Raw genomic sequence first — 15,163 nt, 5'->3', positions numbered from 1 at the left:
TTTGAAATTCCCATGCGAGATTTTACATTTTGCTGTAGCGCTACGTTCAAAGACTAAAAGTTTTAAGTTAAAACGGCTTGCTTTGAAATTAAATTTAGCCCTTCGGGCCACAATTCTCGGTGTGTCTTTGCCGCTCGGTTCCCTTCGCAACGTTCCATTTTCGTGATGAACTCCAAAAGTAACTTTCTCGGGCTTTTTGCTCTCGTCATACTTAATACTGATTACTATTATTACTGCCATCGTTTGCATTATGTCTCTTTATTCAGCCAGTGTTATGAGACAATTTTCATTCTTTTTATACCGCAGAAATAGAATGGGTGTCGTATTATTATCTTTGGCGTCTTTGTCTAATTAAGGTCCGAGTTTCAGGATATCGGCTTGTGTTGGTTCTTTTAAGTAATTTTTTTAGCGTAAACAATATTTTTTCCTCAAGTTATTTTTTCCACAAGACCAATTTTGATGTATGATAATGACTAAATTTATATATTTATTTATATATTTTATATATTTATATATTTATATATTTATATATTTATATATTTATATATTTATATATTTATATATTTATATATTTATATATTTATATATTTATATATTTATATATTTATATATTTATATATTTATATATTTATATATTTATATATTTATATATTTATATATTTATATATTTATATATTTATATATTTATATATTTATATATTTATATATTTATATATTTATATATTTATATATTTATATATTTATATATTTATATATTTATATATTTATATATTTATATATTTATATATTTATATATTTATATATTTATATATTTATATATTTATATATTTATATATTTATATATTTATATATTTATATATTTATATATTTATATATTTATATATTTATATATTTATATATTTATATATTTATATATTTATATATTTATATATTTATATATTTATATTTTTATATATTTATATATTTATATATTTATATATTTATATATTTATATTTTATATATTTATATATTTATATATTTATATATTTATATATTTATATATTTATATATTTATATATTTATATTTTTATATATTTATATATTTATATATTTATATATTTATATATTTATATATTTATATATTTATATATTTATATATTTATATATTTATATATTTATATATTTATATATTTATATATTTATATATTTATATATTTATATATTTATATATTTATATATTTATATATTTATATATTTATATATTTATATATTTATATATTTATATATTTATATATTTATATATTTATATATTTATATATTTATATATTTATATATTTATATATTTATATATTTATATATTTATATATTTATATATTTATATATTTATATATTTATATATTTATTTATATCCGTCTCTTCCATTCACTTTCTAAATATTTTTAAAATTATGCTGTGGTCGATGAGTATGGATTTTTCAGTTTTTTGTTGATATTTTAGTGACTATGAATTTTTCATTTACAAAATTTCTTCCTTTTATTTTTGCTCTAGAAACCCATGTCATAATTTAAGAACGTTCAAGGTCATTGTCTTGTTGAAAAACAAAACTTCTGCGAATTCGAGTCACTCTAGAAGTGATCGTCGAACAGTACTTTCACATAACCTTTATATAGTTTTCGATTAAGTTTAATAATACTGACGGGCTACTTTAAAGCATCATCTACTATAAAAATGCTTAGTAATATGCACAATGCACACTTCTAATTTATTGATCTATTAGATCCAGGAAACTCAAATTAGGTCTGTATCTAAGACTACTTTTTTCCTTGTAATCTGTATCTATAATGTGTTAGAAATGTGCAAGTCGGTTTTTTTTTTGCAAAAATATTTTATTATTCTCTTGTTCGTGTTTTACTCAAGAAATTATACAGTTATTTTGTAATGTATTATAATGGGTAGGTCAGCCCGTATCAGGAAAAATAGAAATAAAGAAACAATGACTAAAAATAAGGAACGATTAGAGGTGATTTGATAAATATTCTAACCAAACTAGAACAATAAATCGTTGACCCCGTTGGGAGTCGAATCCGCGACTTCCGTTTGTGGGCTGAACGCTCTAACCAATACACCATAAAAGCAGTTGCCTACAATATTTCTACGACTTCCCATATGATATGGTTGGTGTTTAAAAAGCAAACTTAATGGCTTTTACACTGAGGGACTTCCGATTTTCCGTCACATCAGTTCAGCGATAACATTATATATAAATATATGATTATTTCTGATAATAATATATGTGAAAACTTTGTACAAGTCTTTGAAATTTGAGGCTTTTCATCGAATTCCGCCATCAAATCCTGACTTGGTTCCAACGGAACCATCTCGAAAATGCACTCTTTTCTTCTCAACACCCGTCCATAATTAACGGAGAAATCGGCTAACAAGATTAATAGATATATGGTAGAACATACATTAATGATATTAATATTAATGAGTTAATATTCAAGTTAATAATCTTCTTGACCCTCTTTATAGATAAAATAATGCAGAATACAAAAATTAAAGAATATAAATAATAATATCAGGTATAAAAAAGCCAGTGAAATTAGTGACAGTTTTACCGTTAAATTAAAAAATGGCGGCATACAGCTGATTAGATCCTGCCTCTCGATCGCTTTTACATGTTGGTATATGCCTGATTCAGATTACCGCAAATAAATTCTAGAGAAACAACTATTAATAATCTTTATGTTTTCGCTAATTGGTAATAGGAGACTTTGTTTTTAACGACGGGTAACTAAGACTAAATATCTATTTTTGAAATGACATTTAACAACACGTATGTAAAATAATAGGAGCTACAAGATATCGCTACTTATGTTAATACAAAATCATTAGACACTAGGAGTAAGTAAATATCCAATTTCAAATGAGGTAGAAATTATAGCTGTCAGGTCTCCTCCATTCTGCGTATGTATTATATTTAATATACTATATATGAAAGTGTCCTACATTTTTAATGAAAAGGTAAAATTTTTCAAATTAATTATGAAAATATTGACTAGGTATTGAGTAAGTGGTGTAAAAATATTGTTATATGAGGGTCACATGGAAATATAATCAATAAAATCGTATCTTACAGGGTGAACTTTATATCACATACATCTATCTTGTAAATTTAAAAATAGAACTCATTGAATTAAACCTACTAACCGGCAGATTATTTGACAGTCCAATTCTATTTTGAACACTTTCCCTAAACCGTTGTTCTGATGAAGAAACGGGCCTTGGGCAGTAGTTCGTTTCAATGTTGGATCGTGAGTACCATCAATTCTCGTATCGGGATTACCTTTTAAATAAAGGTATAAGAAATGATAATCATCTGGTGATATATCTGATCTGGACAATGATATCCGTCATTGTTTAAGATTTTGTAACATTATTTTAGATACGATTTTGAATATTATTAAAATTTCTTTATCGTATAATAGAATATGAAATATCTAAAAAGTGGGTATGACATTTTCCTGTATAATATGCGTTGCGCCAAATTTTATCTTTAATTTTAATATCATTAGGAAACAACCATTGTATTATTGAATGTTGGTGATGAAGTGGTGAGAATCATTTCCCATCCAAGAAACTAATGAGAATAATGGATCTGATGGTAGGACCGATTGTGGTAATTTTATTTTATCTCCAGCATAACATAATCGCTGTTTTTAAAGTCTTTTAATATTGGCAAAGGTTGTCATATTTCCAATTTTTCATATTTCCCGGTCATAGTCAGGAGCACTACGTCTCCGAAGTGGCTCAATTTCATTATGTCGTGCTAGCTGTTGTATTAGATTTGTAGAAAGTTATTGCATTTTAAGCCCATTCACTTAATTTCCAATCATTCTCAGAGAACTGTATTATAACTCATGTATTTCAAATATTAGTAATGTTTAAATACATTTATTTTATAATTAAAAATTACTAAGATTTTTTCAGAAATAAAAACACGACATTTCAAAATTCGCCATTGTAGGTCAAACACCTATCAGAAGTGACGAAACATTGACGTTACTTATTAGTTCCTAACCATTATTTTCGCATTCCAACATTTTGACATTTTACCGCGTTTCTATTTTATTCGGATAATATATCTTATATTTCAGAGTTAAAAAAATGGTTTTGTGTAACCAACGAAATGGAAAGACAAATGGGATTTTTCAAGGCAAATAACCTAAGTCAAAAACCGATTCATCGATGATGACTGTACCGTGTTAGCCTAAACGAAATAATAATTTTAAAAAGCATTATAAAACTTCTATAGAATTGAAGTGAGTGAGTATTCCAGATATACTAACAATGAAATATGGTAGAATATTGAAGAACATTAAATACAAAAACAATATCAATATAACACTTGGCAAGAATATTGATAAAAGTAGGTAATAACTCTGAAGAGTAGGCAATAATAGCACAGAAATCAAGTGCTCCATATTTGTCAAGACAATAATTTGTTTTGATGGAAAAGCTACTGAAATATTTTATAATGACAAAATATCCATTTTACATAGTTGAACAAAATTATTGGGCACTCATATACATAATAAACTAAATAAATGAGACCATCCATCCTCCAATGTTACCAACAGTGTTATTTATTCCAACATAAAAAAAGTTTAAATTTTATATATTTGATGATGCACCTCTGTATTGTATCAATTTACCTTGTAATATTTGGGTAAATAAAATATACAAATTATAATTTTGAAGTTCATTTTAATAATAGTCTGACAATTTTGTGCATGTGCAAGTACAATTCTTTATCAAGTACTTTTCAAAATCTGTGTTTAGACCAGTTATAACATATCAAGTTTTTCTGTAAATCTTTGAGCTATATATCTGTTTAGGTTCTTTTACTTTACTTGGGTTCAGTGACAACATTTGGTTGAAATGTTTAAAATTACTTTTTGCCATAACATGCATACCGAGCTGTAAAAAATTGATAAAATAACATTTTTCAATCAAATATATGTCACTTACCTTTAACCTGGTGAAGCATAGCCCATCGAACTATTTGATTTACAAGAAACCCGATATTTGATATTGGCCTTTTGTAATCTAACTATGATGAGATTTGATAGACACTTATTGAAGACTTTAATTTAATTAATTTTTTTTTGTATTTTGAAAGCATATAGACAGTAGCCAACAATAGTTAATATTCAGTGAGTTTAGTTATAAGCCCATTTTCTTCAGTCTAGTTGGCATTCGTATATTGTAGAAACATATACTGACTTCAAGCGCACTTATATAACTAAATTAGTGACGTTGTATTCAATATAATTTTGTATACGATTTGATAGCTGAAAAAATAAAAAAATATTAAGGGGTCATATATAAAATAAAAAAAAGAAATGACGCCGAATATCGAATATTACCAACAATATCATTTACCTTTTTATTACGTTAACTAGACTTTAGACATAATTAAAAGGACTTATATAAGAATTATAATATTTCTGTGAATGAATTATCGATGTTCAAACAATACTGGCTGGTTCCCGCATTGCAATATGTTTGTGCGTTGAAACAAAATATATAACTTGTTTGTTTGAATTTTTAGCGACATAAAATTATCTTAGGAGCATTAACACTATCTATATACAATAGAACATCTAATTATTATGTAGGATTATTAAAAGAATTTATATATAAGACCTTACAAACCGTAGAGTGCGACCAAAACATCTACGCCACGTGCTGATCTGAAGCATTTTATAGCGCATTTACTAATTTTCATTGCGGTTAAAATAGATACGTAGAATTGCCATAAAGTGGTTATTCAAAAATAGTAATCTAGCCTATTGAGGTTATAACTCGATGTACAAAGATGATTAACAATGAAAAGAAGAAAACGTGAAAGATTTGACATGAAGAACGTTTGGGACAATGAAGTTATTGATCGGTACAAGTTCTTTTATCATTGGTGAACGTCAACTAACAACAACATTAGGATGTCGAAGCAAGTAACATATAAATAAGTAAGGAAGTCATATTCGGTGATTCTGACATAAAGTATCCGATATAAATTAGTTTCTGACATAAACAAATTAACTATTTTTGAACTAGTTAATCAATAGTAAATTGAACCAATTGGAACAATGTATGGCCTCGAATATTCAAATTAAATAGACTCTTTTAAAGTATTTTTAAAGTTGAATATTACCTTTAACGATAACAATAAAATTTAGTCCTAAATTACTTTTCCATAATGAAAGATAATGATCGAGGTTTACAACCTCAATAAATTTTTGTCTGCCTCCCCGAAATGCCCCTTTATCTCTTTCCCAATCTTTGCCGTGGCCTCATATCGCGACATAAATCTAAGTTAATGGTCTTTAACGTAAGCACGGGCCATCACTTAACTTCAAGTACATTTCTAATACGGCACAGTCAGGGATTAAAAATAATCTCCATTAATTGAACCGACAAATTGCTGTGTAATCATCGACATTTGCTGCCGTTTGCAAGCATCAGTTTCCGTCGGAACACCCCTAATACATATTCGTAACCTTGCAACATACGTTGGCAATTTTATTACCCAGGTTTTTGGAGATGTTTATCTCATCGATAAAATGTAAAACTAGGGCTGGAGCTCTTACACACATTTATCACACACATTTACTATATTTGAAACATTTGTGACATTCAGACCAGAAACGTACATAGTTAATTTGCTAAAATCTAAAGTACTTTAAATCATATCCGAATACTATTTTATTCCTTTGGTAATAAGTAGTCTTTGGAACTATCGACTGAGATCGACTATCGACTGTTTAGTAATTGACTACTTTTTACTATCGACTGTTTCAGTCGCCATTTTTGGTTCGACTGGTTTTGTTACTATTTACTATCGACTGTTTCAGTCATGTATATTTAGTTACTATTTTTGGTTCTATTAGTCTCATTCGATTGATTTTTAACGTTCTAGCTCTGTCGTCCTATCCGCGACCTTGATAAAAATGTATTTAATTTATGCTTACATAGATTTTATATGTAATATATATAGTTTTATGATATTTTTAGTAGTTTGCTTGTAAAGAGCAATATATTGTATATTAATATAGTACCACTTTGGAACGATATTTTTCAAGATTGTTAATGTAATAGGGTAAAAAGATTAAAATTGTGAATTATAAATAGTAAAATACTGTTTTACTGACTGTTTTTATGGCAATAATAGGTAATATTTCGATCACTCTCTCGATTTCTATTAAAAAATTTAAAATTTAAATTCTTTAAAAAATTTCCGTTGTATAATAAATAAAGCATTTACTTTACTTAAAAACTTAGTTATTGTGCGATCATTTTTAATTATGCCATGAATTTTTTTTCTATGATTAGGTATAATTGTTATTTTATGTATATGTTTAATGTTTATTTAGTATTTATGGTTATTGTACATCTTTAGTTTTTAAGTTATATTTAAGTTCTTTTGTATTGTCTATATTTATTATGGTATATTATTTGAAAATAGCAATTAACATATTAAAATATGATAAAAGTTTTGTGGGGTTTTATTCCATTCCATAGAAAAATTCCTTTTTACAGATCCACATAACATTCAAATATAAAAGTAATTCTACTTCGTTTAAAATGAAATTATTAATTACATCGTAATTGTATTCAGTAATTTTTTTTCTTTTCTTTTTAAAAGTTAGTACGAGAAGGAATATGTACATTTCTGTCTCGCTTATCCTACCATTGGAAAATATAAACACATATAAAATTAACTGATCCAAGCAATTATCTTCGTCCTTTTCTCTGTCACAATTTATATAAGAAAGGATTTGTACATATTCGTCTGACATCACGAATTGAATATAACAATCGAACCAAGAATTTAACTGAAAATAGTAATTATTATTTTCAGTCGCTAGTATTTTGACTGTCCACTGTTTCGACTGCTTTGCTGAAAACAGTCGAAACAGTCAATAGTTCCCAACGCTAGTAATAAATAACGAATAACTTTTAATATAATATCTGTACAGAGTATTAACATATATGACACCGGACATAAATGTATACATTTATTTTTCCTATTTTAATAACAGATTTTCAATTGAATTTTAATCCGATCTCTCATATGCAAATTTTCTCTTTTGTAAAAGTTGCATTTGTGATAAATTATTTTTACTTTAGTTATTTTATCTGGATGTCTGGGAACATTATTGAGCTGAAATTTCCAAACTAAAGTCAATTGTATTCAGCACAACTTATGTTCTCAGCATATTTGAAGCAATCCATGACATAAAAGTCTAATTCTTGAAACGCCTGACACTCGACGTTGCCAGTTCTCGTAAATTGTACCTATATTTGAAGTAAGAAAAGGAGGAATGCAATAAAGGTGTTTTTTTAGTGAAAATATCTATTGGGTATTCAAAAACTAACTTAAAATCTCTTTTGTAACTCAACTTAACATTTTTGTGGTGCAAATATTAGATTCTATAATATAATAGGCGTATAATGAATAATCTTTTATAGACATATTTAATATTTAAATAATTTTGAAAGGAAAGTAAGAAGAGTAAATAAAACAATATGTAAAATAACAATTACAATTTATTTATTAATCCACAATTTATTTTCTACACTGCCCATGACATCTAGGCGCACTTTTATATGTGGTGCCTCTATTAGCTCGACAGGCATCCATTTATCTTTACAGTCACACAATAATCTATCATCTATACAATCATACACACTTTAAGTTTATCATATTGAATCAGTGCATTCAGTTCGGTATTTTGAGAATTAAATTGTATCCATATCAAAATCCTTATTTCTATTTTCTTTTTGACCCCATTTATCCATGCATTAACACTTGTAGAATAAATGAATGAATATCTTTACGAACCAATAAGTCTAATTAATACTTGCCTAAATGAATTCGGATTTCATCTAATATCGCATCCATATTTATCTGAAGTTTTACTTTCGAAACCCCGATTATATCTAAACTATATAAATTTGGTATAGAATTGTATCCAATATGCACAATTAAAATAAAAATTGGTTAGATAAGCACCTGGATGAAATGTCCCTTCGGATTAGAATTGCTACGAAAGATTTGTTCGATAATTTTCGCAAATAAATTATTCATCTATTACTGTCTACTATTTATAATCAAAATATAAATTGTATAACAAAAAATAAATCATGAACATATGTAAATAATTAAGAACTACTAGAGCTCTTACCAGTGCCAAGGATAAAATAAAAATTACTGCCTTAGTTCATTGGAGACCTCTCGATCACTTGTAAATCAGGCGCAAACTGCTGAAGTTTACCGAATGCCGACTATATCCGACTATCCGTGAATATTTATAATCAATCTCACTATCATTCTACCAAATTTGCACATTTTACATTTTTCAACTAAGCTTGGCTGTTATGATATAGGGTATTGGTTTTTTATATCAACAATACCCAGCATATCTTCACGAAAAAAAAGTGCTTTAATTGCATCTATTTTTCCTTTACTCAAATACTAATATCTAATAATAATTATGTCAAATTCAAAAATTTAATTTTAGCTTTTTTTCTTGGAATAAAATGGATTTGAATAAAACCATTGATTTTATTGGTTATTGGTATTAATTTATGGCCGAAAATGTGATCTTGTCTTAATTCACATCGAAAGATATAAAAAAATTGGTCCCTAATTAATCAAGTTTTTATACAAAAGTCATAATACAGCTTATAAAGCTTCTATATATGTATTTCAACCTTCCAAATAAACACGCTAAATAACGCCGAAATATAAAATGTAATCCTCATATCTGTGTCATATTCAGATCATATTCACGTGACTACATATCCAATCAATTGATTGAGATTTCCGTCGTAATAGAGGTTCAAAAATATAATTAGTTTCTCGAAAACGAATCCATCTAAAGTGAAATGCAATTTAAAACTCGTTACTAACGAAAGGCGAATTTACGAAATTTACTGATCTACAAATTGCTTTCATGCCAAAACTAATATTGGCTTTACAGTTCCTAATACCATTTGGGAAATTAAGTTTCAAAAACTTGCCTAGAAAAATTTATATCTCCTGATAGTTCTTCTATCATCAGCATATATAAGATTGCTAATATTAAATATAATTTTATAGATAATCCATGTTATGCATCGTTCAGATCTCGAGCAACTTAATGCGTTCTCAAGATAGTTCTTTAGGGTAAATGATGTGGTTCGGTGAATGGTGGTAAGACGAAATGAAACAGTGGTGTTTACATTATGTGACCGTTATTTATTGAAGTAATATAAAAATGTAAAAATACAAATGATAAAACGGATGGCAGCGGTGTCACCTGGTGACGAGGCTTGGGCAGTCGATGGTGGCACGTCTAAACCAAAGGATGGTCGTGTACTCAATGAATGGAAATAACCTTCAATAACATCCCAGATAAACGTCTCGGGGTAGCCAGCTATTCGTTATCGGGTTCTAGTTGGCGCTGCTGGCACCGCGCCCGTGTTCAACATCTGGGATTATATTTCTGGGTATTTTGTAGACCTCTATTCCACGATGTGTGAATAGGAAAAATTCGACATGTCTCAAGGTCTCTACAGTTCAAGTAAATAAATTTTAATCTGCCATCAAATGTAAACATGTTTTTATATTAAATCATGCAGTTTTATGTATATTAATAATTGATGTTTTTGATAAACTTCAAGTAGACACATTTCTTAGTTTCACCCAATATTGTTCTTGGAATTTAATAATTTTTCTCATTGTTTGGCATCATTGCATTGCAAATTGTATGGTATTATGTTTATTTGAAACTTGTCTTTCTAACATATAGTATATTCCCCATTAGATTCTGATCTCTTTCATCATAGATTAAGATGTGACTTCATAGAAGGTAGTAATTATTTTTTATATATTTGTCACATTTTGTTTAATATCTGATAATACATAAGCAGATGCGGAGATGGGATACGGAAATAATAAAGAGTAGGAAACAGGAAATAGTACAAGGAGAATACGATAAGAGGGAGATATCGAAAACACAGAGATAAGATTTGCAGAGGGGGAAAATAAGATGGTGAATACAACAAAGAGCAAATACGGGGCTAACGAAAATGGGAGAAGACAATGAAGTATAAATACATTCTGAAAGATAAAAAGGAAGGTTGAGAGAAAACGTTACACATTGGAAATGTCGAGGAAGGGCGGAGGATAGAAAGTTGAATATACGACGAGTGACTGGTACATTTGAGGAACTGAAGGAAAATATTGGAGAAATTGAGTTAGAGAAACTAACGATAACCGAAATGAAACTACAGTAGACAAAAGCAAGAGAGCGTAAAACAAGATAATAAAATAGACAACATATTTGAAAGGAATATTAGAGTTAAGGATGAGAAAGAAAAAATAAATCAAAAGTATAATAATTGTATACGCTCCGGGCTAAAACGAAGTGGCTGCAAACAAAGAAAAGTTTTGGGAAGAGTCGACAAGTATAAATGATGAATCTGAAGAAAAATATATTTATGGAGACTTTAGCAGTAGAGTAGGAAGGGTGAATAGTACATATAATACAATTACCGAGAAATAGAGGTAAAAATAACAACGGAAAGGAAATGATAAATTTCTGTATATTGCATAAAAAATATAGATATAGAAATTAGGATTTAGAGCAGAAATTTGAGGTTAGCTCTTAACAATAAGAGAGGTAACAACAATAAGAGAAGACATTGAATATGTATGAAATCAAAAAGTCAACCGCCCGCAGTCAAGAAACGCACAGAGTTGGAAACCATAAACACCTGCAAGTTACTGGACGAGCTGAAGTAACAAATATGCAAAATATTGAGCCAGAAAATAGGCGGTGGACATATACAGAGGACAACGGAACAACTTTGGAATTATTTACAGAATTGCTGCGAAATAGCGAAATGAATCTGTGATATTAACGCAAGTAGATGTGACCGAAAACAAATATCATGGTGATCTGAAAAAATAAAAATAGAAATAAAACAAATGAAAAAAACATGGAGAGTACCTATGGAAAGATAACTGATAAATAAGGAAAACAAAAACACAAGAAAATCATACAATTTAAAGAGAGTTCAGGGCGCTGACAAGAAAATAATTTTTTAGTTTTAGAATCACAAATAGAAAAAACCTGTAAATATGAGATATCGTTGTAAAGAAATATAAAAAAAAAGATACAATAAGGGTAGTGTTTAACTCAAATTACGAACTGTTTGAACTGAAATTACGAATTACAAATATTATAACAGGGAATACAAGACTAGTTCCAAATTCGGCCGCAATAATTTTGGATATGTCCACGTAGCATTATAAAAATGTGTAAAAAATATAAAAATGATTCATTAATTATATCTCCAGACCAGTAGTTTTTTTTTACGCAGGGTATGCCTCATCTTTGTGAGATAGAAAAAACTAGTAGCTAACGGCGTACAATATTTTCAATAAACCATTTTCTAAATTGTGTTTTAAGTAAACAAAATTGTATCTAAAGAATACTAAAAATTTAAACAAGTAACCAAGTTTTTAAAACATAAATTAATCATGAACTAATTGATGCTTGTTTTGATTTGAAAAATGAAGTTGGCCTTTTATTAATACGGGTTCCTGTAATTTTTATATTTAGTTTTTTTTACTTCATTTAGTAAATGTTTTTTTTTTCTTGTCGGATATATTTAAATTTTTTTGTCACATTTCACCCACATAAATAGATCTATATATAAGTAGTATATATCCGTAGAATCTCTTAGATATTTTATCCCAAAAGCTTCAGCTTCTTTAACCCTCTGCTTCGCCGATACTAGCATAATCAATCACTAAGAAGACATTTTCAGCCGTCTGAAATTGCGTCGGATTGCCTTTCCGCGCTTAAGACCTAAATGAAACTCTACAATTTTTTTCACTAAAACAACATTAATTATGTACAAGATTAGGGTCCAATGGTTAAAGAAAGATGGATTTAAAACTAGAAAATTTATTTAATTTCTCTAATTGTACGCCGTTTAATCCATATTTTAATTAAATTAGTGTTGATTTTTTTTACAGACAGAACATCATTTATTTCATATTTTTGTTGATTTCGTCTTTTCTGAATTACTATATATAGCCCGTTCAATAAAACACTAAACTCACGTCATCTGAATTTATGATGTAAAAACGTCGTATTGTTGCATCACGGCATCTACTTTGTGTTTTAGCTCATTTTGGTTTGGACTTATAACAAAATTATAATGTATATAAAATAATGAAAGATAAATTATATTTGATAATATTATATTTTTTAGCTTTATAGTACATTAATTCATATATTATCTAATTACTTATATTAGAGTTAAATATACAGTCATAATAGTTGTGGGTTAGGGTTGTGTTTTGTTATATTGATATTCAATTCTTTTCCACGTCATCTATGAGGTAGTATTCGATTTGTCCACTTAATGTACAATTGTATGTCCAAGTAATGCATTTTACTTTCATTAGAGACGATTGGGCATATATACCTTTTACGCTTAATTCTTCTTTCTTTCGCTGCAGTGTTTCGTTGTCAAATAATTTTCATATAGCTATATTTCTTATTAGTTTCTTCTGGTATTACTTGTGTACACCTTCCTTGACAAAAATAGATTTAATCACTTTATTCTCCCTAATGTATTTTACATATCTGCGAAACAGTTAGTATTCCTTCTCTCCTCGGACATTCGAACTAAATGTTCATGTATATATTTTGAACAATTAATAGATAGGTGTGTATCTATGCACACAGTTATCATACAGTTAAATTATATTAATATGTACTCACCTTTAGATGTTTCGATTTCGATCACCCTGTGTCCGTAATTGTCAGCATCGGATCATAATCTCACAGCCAGATTTACTATGTATTTTTTTCAGGCCTATTTGTAAAAATGGAAATTATATTAAAAGCAATTAAATATTTCATTTATATTTACCAAGTAATAATTTGAAATAGTTCGCTCTTTGGAATGGTCTCTTCAGAACTTAATTTATGTATTGTAAGCATCATTTGTTGAGATCTCTTGCACCATAATATGGTGAAAAAAAATTTAAAAGGATTTATACTTTTATAAGTTCTTTAACAGCTGGTTTTTCGAACTAAATTTAAAATACGTGACAGTTCATCTCTCCATTGTGGTTGCCCTTGGACTTAAGTGAAAATATTAACTCTACTCTAGGAATAAAACTATTAATAAATATTATGACTGACAAAACCTAGTCAAATATCATCCTTTTTTTATTGTCTGCTTTGTAATATTTTGTTCCACGCTTTTAAAAATTGTATCATTATATCTGGAAGTTCCATTACACCTCGTCATGCTCACCTCATCTACATGCCTGGAATAGTAGGAATATCAGAGGATACTAACAATCTCCTATGAAATAATTGTATTAAAATATGTTTACATTGAAAGAAGGACTCTCTGTTCTCATACATTTTATCTCTGAAGTACTAATACCAAGGTAATCTTGATTCATCACCCGCTTCGTATGAATATTGGTAAACCCAAAATTACATTGATTTTCATTTTTTGAGATATTTCAGTCACAGTGCGGCTGCAATACGCTAAAAATATTTTCGGTAAAATCCGCAGCAACTTATTACTTAATAATATTAATACCTCTACAATTACTTCTCTAACGTATTTTACTGGCAATAGCCAGCCGCCATTCGTGTGCGAAGTTACTGATTAGAGGGTTAGGTGTATTCACTCGTAGTAATAGTAAGCAGTGGTTTGAAATCTATTAAAAATTTTTTTATTAGTATCTACAGTTCATAGAGCACCAAAACAGCGTCTGCTGCCTTATAACTTTTAATTATTATCACTAATGGTCTGAAGAATTTTGCAGGTGTTTGACAATCAGACGAATTTTATGTTATATTTATTTGACACACAATTGTGTTATATATAGTCATGTGAGTTTTGTTACTTACGAGAATATCGTTACTGGCTAATTAAAAAGAAAATTCATTTAATATCCTACATACTAGTGTTTCTATTTCTTAACATATTAAATAATTTGCAACAAAATATCACTCAGTTTTGATTTTACAAGAAAAGCTACGGAAGAGGGACTAAAGAAAAACATAGTATTTGTTAAACATTTTATTTATT

At 28.1% G+C, this 15,163-nt stretch overlaps 1 protein-coding gene across 1 annotated transcript in view; it reads left to right on the top strand.

Moving 5' to 3' along the window:
- Nucleotides 1-15,163, top strand: part of LOC143192947 (neuroligin-4, Y-linked) — an 808,161-nt gene that overhangs the window by 481,468 nt on the left and 311,530 nt on the right. The gene's annotated exons all lie outside the window — the stretch shown is intronic.

The sequence above is a fragment of the Rhynchophorus ferrugineus genome, unplaced genomic scaffold (assembly GCF_030347505.1).
Source record: "Rhynchophorus ferrugineus isolate W39M unplaced genomic scaffold, kcgeb_rfMv2 rfM3, whole genome shotgun sequence".
Taxonomy (NCBI): Eukaryota; Metazoa; Arthropoda; class Insecta; order Coleoptera; family Curculionidae; genus Rhynchophorus; species Rhynchophorus ferrugineus.
The sequence above is the reverse complement of the archived record's forward strand: the minus strand, read 5'-3'. Positions and strand labels throughout refer to the sequence as shown.